We start from the raw sequence: 7111 nt of genomic DNA, 5'->3' as shown, positions 1-7111 counted from the left end.
TGCCTTCTCTGTGGCTGCCCTGGCTCTCTGAAATCAGCTACCTCCTGAGGCCCGGACCGCTCCCACCCTACTGGCCTTCTGGAAAATGGTGAAAACCTGGCTTTTCCGGCAGGCTTGGGGTCATTGATCTTGCCGCTGCGATCTTGCGAGATCCGTCCATGAGCGGGTTTTTTAATGTCTCTTATTGTATATTGTTCATTTTGTCTTTGTTGTAAGCTGCCCAGAGTCCTCGGAGCGTTGGGCGGCATAGAAATACAAATAATAAATAAAATAAATTTTGTCTAGAGGTGCAGGTCGAAAGATAGAACTGAAATGATGTGAAGAGGTGTAGTAAACAGTGCCTCTCATTACTGGCAATATATGTTGATCCTTTATAATATATAAAGGATCATGATAATGAGTTCCTTAATTCAAATCAATTCAAGGCCATTGTAGATGATAACTTAATGATTGGCTGAAGGTATAGAAAAGCCAAAACTGAACATTTTCAATTTGTTATTTCTAATTGTGAAACCTGCAAAGAACCTCTTCTGGACATCATCTGTTGACTATATTTCTCAAGAAAGGCAAGAACAAATTGTGATCTGAATATAATTTATGGCCAGCTGGATTATCTGATACCCCATCTGCTCTGAAGCATATAAGTAAGGTATATAGCCATCTTCCAGGATGCTGAGAACTTAGAGTACCCTTTGAAATTAATAAAAGATGTGAGTGGCCAGCATCTTGTAATATTGGGCCTGATGCCTGGAAAAGTTGACTCATCTTTCACGGATACCCAGTGCTAGGTTTTCAAGGGTTCAGCTTTCAAATTGGCACCTAAATAAAGGACAGATTTTTTCACATGGGATCAGAAATCAGGAGCTCCAACTTTAAAATGAAGGGCAAAAGTGCCATAGGAACAGAATTAAGACAGCTAGGGTCAGTCTGGAAAAGATAAGAAAGATATTATCCCATTGAGTCTGATCTGTATAAAATGATACATTTTAAAATCAAAAGTCGAGAAATGGGTGACTTTCAATAGTTTTAGCTACAGTTCATTGGTATAAATTAATACGGCTGGGCAGTTTCTGTGAAATGCAGAACTTACAGAACTTCCAAGAGAAAATATATAATGTGGTCCCAAATCTGTTTAATGGGTATCCTGCTGAATTCACTAGATATCCTCTGTAGTCAATGTATGTAGGCTTGAAATCTTATGCAGAACTTTCAGTCAGTCAATCCTAAATCAGATAATCGGACTTTAACATATCAGTTTTGTGAGACAGTATTCTGCTACTATTTTAATAAAGTATTTATTAAATTTAAAATCATTATGATATTTCTGTAAAATCATTGATTAATGATTTGTAATATTATAGATCAACTAAGTAGCCATATTGTAATTATGTAAAACAATACTTTAAAGAAGAAATCCGTCTGTCTGCCTGTCGGTTTATAATCCACCTATCCATCCATCCATTTATCTGTGCCACTGAAACAAATGTAGATGATGATAAGAAGTTGATAAATACGGGTAGTCCTCAACTTACAACCGCTCATTTAGTGACCAATCAAAGTTACAATGGCATTGAAAAAAAGTGACTTATGACCATTTTTCACAGTTACGACTGTTGCAGCATCCCTGTGGTCATTTGATCAAAATTCAGATGCTTGGCAACTGACTCACACTTATGATAGTTGCAGTGTCCCAGGATCTTGTGATCACACCTTTTGCAACCTTCTGACAAGCAAAGTCAATGGGGATGCCAGATTCACTTAACAGCTGTGTTACTAACTTAACAACTGCAGTGATTCACTTAACAAATGTGGCAAGAAAGGTCATAAAACGGGGCAAAACTCACTTAACAAATGTCTCTCTTAGCAACATACATTTTGGGCTCAATTGTGATTGTAAGTCAAGGACTACTTGTAAAGATGAACGGGTGGTTTGATTTCAGTATAAGCCACTTTGAATTAAATTGAAGAGAGATTATAGCTTTGGTTCATAGTGGTATAACAACTAGAGTGCTGGACTGAGATTTTCAAATCTCTGGTTCAAATCCCCAGAGACTCATAAAGATCACAGGGTGACTTTGGAGCATTCATTACTTTCCATCAACCTGTGTCCATGCCACTCTTAGTTCCCTCTAGTCCTTTTACTCTATTCTTCCATGCATTTTACTCTATCCTTCCATGCCTAGCATCGACTGCCCCATTCATGTTAATGGCTGTAGCCATCCACATTTACAGCTGCTTAAATCCTAAAATCCTCTGGTGCTTAGCCAAGCTTGGATGCAACCTGATCTGAAAAGATCCCAGAGTTCCCTGCAGGGACCAGCTGTCCCAGAAATTCTCCATTAGAAAAAGTAACCACTATGCATCAATGGTCTGAGAGCAGCTGAAAACGACTATTATTTTTATCTTACCATTTCTGACTGACTCTCATCATTCACCATCATCCTCTTCAATCAGCATCTGTTTTGAGCTAAAAGGATTTTCATCTGCATTCCTATTTAATAGGGACTGAATCTTTTTCACCTTGTCCTTGCTAGGAAACAATACAGTCGTTTTAGACTGAGAGAAACTCCAAAATGGTACTGAATTAAGCTGCCTGTGAAATGGGGATTAGGATTAGGTGAGTTCTCTTGAAAACCTAGCACGTCTTTTAGAGTTATTGTGCAGATAAACAAGGGCAAAGTTAAATATTTATTTTATTAAATCTATGATTGATACACAGCCAGGATTGCAGTATGGTCTGATCTAGGATGAAACATTCAAACTGTAGCATTTTTGCCAGCTGACATAATTTGATTTGTGAAAAAGGGTGTAGGCCAGAGATCAGAGCAAAATGTCTGAGGTTCATCTGGTATCATCAGTTTGCTTTTTACCCTAATATCAGAACTTAAATGAAATAAAATACTTTTTCTGTTTTCAGTGTGTATTATGTCAAAATTATCAGCCAAAGCACACAAATACTTTTGCCCATGGAATTCTTGGATGTGATTTGGATAAGCCATAGAAAATATGGTTGAAGTCTGAAATTTTCTCTTTTCCTTCCTTCCTTCCTTCCTTCCTTCCTTCCTTCCTTCCTTCCTTCCTTCCTTCCCTCCCTCCCTCCCTCCCTCCCTCCCTCCATCTATCTATCTATCTATCTATCTATCTATCTATCTATCTATCTATCTATCATTGGATGCCTGCTGGAATTCTTGAATGAGACCTTGCTTTGCTGTGCCACACTTAACATATTTGAATTCCTACCAAGGTCTGTATTGTAGATCTTCCTTCTTGGCCCATATTTCTGCAAATCTCCGTTAATCCCTTAGAACAATACTTTGTTCTCAGCATATTTCTGGTGAAAGCATCATGCCTTCTCTTTTTTAATCCTGCCTTCCCCAATAAATATATACATTTGCCTTCTGTAAACATAAAATTCCCAACTGGCAGTCCAGATGGTTATCCATTTCTTTCCCACAAATGTGGCTTCAAGTGTGTATGTGTATATGGAGATGGAGATATACATACATAGATAAATTTGGATATTTCCGCTGCAAAGTATTTGCTCAAAGAGCATCATTTCCTAGCATAGCTATAGATGATTGGATGTACAATGATGTGGCCAAGAAACGAATGACCCGTGTTCCAAGAAATATTTGGTACAGGGAAGGAAGAAAGTTTAAATTTCACAAATGAGAAAAGCACTAGATTAGTAAAATAAACATATATGATTTCAGTGTGAGTATTTTTATTGATGCACATGCAGTGTGTGTGTGTGTGTGTGTTTTCCTGATCAGGAGAACATATAATTTCATTTTAAATGCTGACTGTTTTTAAAACTGTTTTTATGAAATGGTGTGATCTACAGGAGCAGATAAGTGAAATTGCTTACATAGGTATATGTAGGTATACTTACACAGGTATACTTTTAACTATATACAGTATGTATACAAACACTTCTAACCGTATACAGTATATAAGTATACAAATACTTTTAACTGTATATTTTTCATCTGGTTGATAAATAATTGTGAGCGTGTGACTGCATTGTATTGTGAATATCATCACTGCTCATGTATCAAAGTGAAATTTGCACTATTTAAAAGTGAATTGGGAGGGAAAACTAAGGGTTGATAAGCAGTGTTTTATTTATTGTGCGATCCTCTGGATAAAATAAACAATCTATACTATATCTGGTAAAAACACAGTGACATCATACATATTTGTATTTAGCTCACCTCATCATCTCTAGTTATTTATGTAAGGAAGAAATGTGACTGCTTCTCCAGTGTTCTATACTTAGTTGGGTCTATTTATGATAGTCTGTCCTTTATGTCCCTGTGATAATCTTTATTAATCAAAAAATTAAATACTAAAAATAACATATTTGGGAAAAGATTTGAATGAATGAATATTACTTTGATTCTAACTGGAATGCAAGTATGAAATATTTTCTTAGCTATTCGTTATCATGGCTGAGGAATTTATTTTGTTTAACAACCTGTTTCCTTCTTTTCAGCTGGGTCAGAAATATATCTTTCTGAAGTATAATTTTAGCTAGCAGTACTACCCGTTGTCCAACCATGTAAAATTAATTTAAAAACTGAATCCCAAAAAAAGAAACTATATTGTTTTTTCTTCCTAAATGACTGCAGATGTAAACATTGCCTTTCACAATAGCACTGATTAAAAAGAACTTATCTACTGAATAGTTGGTATAATAATAAACAAACATTACCATAGGTTTATCTTGGTGACTTATCTTATCCTGGTTACAGGCACAATTATACGTAGTCCTCAATTTATGACCACAATTGAGCCCAACATTTCTGTTGCTAAGTGAGACATTTATTAAGTGAGTTCTGCCCCATTTATGACTTTTCTTGTCACAGTTGTTAAGTGAATCATTGCAGTTAAGTTACTAACATGGTTGTTGAGTGAATGTGGTTTCCCCATTGACTTTTTTTGTTTGCATTGCCTGGGTCTATGGGATAAAATGGAATGAAAACTCCCTACTGCATCACAGCATTCCCATTTCTCCTATTAGTCACTTACAGTTATTTTTCAACATCCAGAGCTGTGGTTAGAGTGCAGTGTTGCAGGCTAACTCTGCATTCCCGCTGCCAGGAGTTTGATCCTGAAACGACTCAAGGTTGACTGAGCTTTCAATCCTTCTGAGGTCGGTAAAGTGATCAAACTCTCTCACCCGTAGCTTTCTGCAATGTTAAGAGGGAAAATATTTAGGGGTCTGGAGGCTAAAATATATAAAGAACAGTTGGTGGAATTGGCTCTGCCTCGTTTAATGAAAAGAAGGATTAGGGGAGACATGATAGCAGTGTTCCAATATCTCAGGGGTTGCCACAAAGAAGAGGGAGTCAAGCTATTCTCCAAAGCACTCAAAGGCCAGACAAGAAGCAATGGATGAAAACAAATCAAGGAGAGAAGCAACCTAGAACTAAGGAGAAATTTCCTGACGGTTAGACTTAGAACAATTAATCAGTGGAACAACTTGCCTCCAGAAGTTGTGAATGCTCTAATACTTTTAAGAAGAGATTGGACAACCATTTGTCTGAAATGGTATAGGGCAGTGGTGGTATTCAGCCGGTTTGCACCAGTTCGGCCAAACCATTTATTAACTTTTTGCCCAGTTCAGTGAACTGGCTGATCTCATCGCTTTTTATTTTATTTTATTACATTTTATTTTATCTTAAAATCATATTATGTAAAAGAGTGGTATGTCAAGGGGGCTGCAGGTTCTTTAGCATCACAAGGACTTAAATAGGTTTATATTTACAGTGCCTTCAATGGATAAGAGCCCCCTGAATTGGGAGTGCATCCCTTATAATGCTTTCACTATCTGTTTATGGAATCTTAAAAAAATCTTTTCTTCTCTTATCACACACACAGACATACCCAGGCAGCGAGGCATCTCTTGATGTGAGTGATGTCAAGTTGGCCACACCCACCCAGTGACATGATCACCCAGCCATGCCTACCCAGCTGGTCATTAGGGCAGAGAACCGGTTATTAAATCATTTGAATTCCACCACTGGTATAGGGTTTCCTGCATGAGCAGGGGGATGGACTAGAAGACCTCCAAGGTCCCTTCCAACTCTGTTCTTCTGTAAATGAGGACCCAGATTGCTGGGGACAATATGCTGAGGCTGTAAATCAATCAGAGAGTCCTTCAAAGCACTATGGAATGTTATATAAATCTGAGTGCTATTGCTATTGCTACATCCAGCAATTGCTAAAGCCTGTCATTTCTGTTATATAATCAGGGGTGAAATCCAGCAGGTTCTGACAGGTTCTGGAGAACTGGTAGCGGAAATTTTGAGCAGTTCAGAGAACCGGTAGAGGAAATTTTGTGTAGTTCGGAAAACTGGCAAATACCACCTCTGGCTGGCCCCAGAGTGGGGTGGGAATGGAGATTTTGCAATATCCTTCCCCCAGGAGTGGGGAGGGAATGGGGATTTTGCAGTATCCTTCCCCTGCCATGCCCACAAAGCCATGCTCACAAAACTGGTAGTAAAAAAATTTGGATTTCACCACTGAGAATAATGGTTAGATGAAATTAAAAGATGCTGTAGATTACTGGTGAGAACATGGCCTGGGCACAAAGAACTAAGAATGCCGAAATTGCAGATACAATTCCCCAGGTCTAAAAGTTCAAAGCTATGGGTATTATTCCATAGCAACATAATAGCAGATACCAGTAGTATATTCTTTTCTTTTATATTTTGCAAAAACTGTCATATGTAACATCAAATACTCTGGTATACTTGCAGTATATATTATAACAATGCATGGATTGCATGGCAATTATTTTGTTGACACAAATCTTTACATACATGAAGCTAAGGAATAAATAGCTCAAGGTGGGCAGAAAAAAAGTATCCTGAGATACTCATGCATTTCCAACTTTTATTTTGTAGCACTTTAAAATATAAATTGTTACATATAGTATGACCATGTGTGTGAGGTGATACGCGGAGGGGGGAAGGTAAATTATTGATATTTATTAACAATAATTATCCAATAATAATAATAATTGGAGTGGACATATGTTATGCACAGCACTGCAGCATTGTCCTTTCTTCCTGGTTCCTTGGATCATTACACTAAGAGAGGCATC

This window comes from Pantherophis guttatus, chromosome 1 (genome assembly GCF_059756535.1).
Source record: "Pantherophis guttatus breed Tessera chromosome 1, ASM5975653v1, whole genome shotgun sequence".
NCBI classification, from domain to species: Eukaryota; Metazoa; Chordata; class Lepidosauria; order Squamata; family Colubridae; genus Pantherophis; species Pantherophis guttatus.
This window is presented reverse-complemented; position numbering follows the sequence as displayed.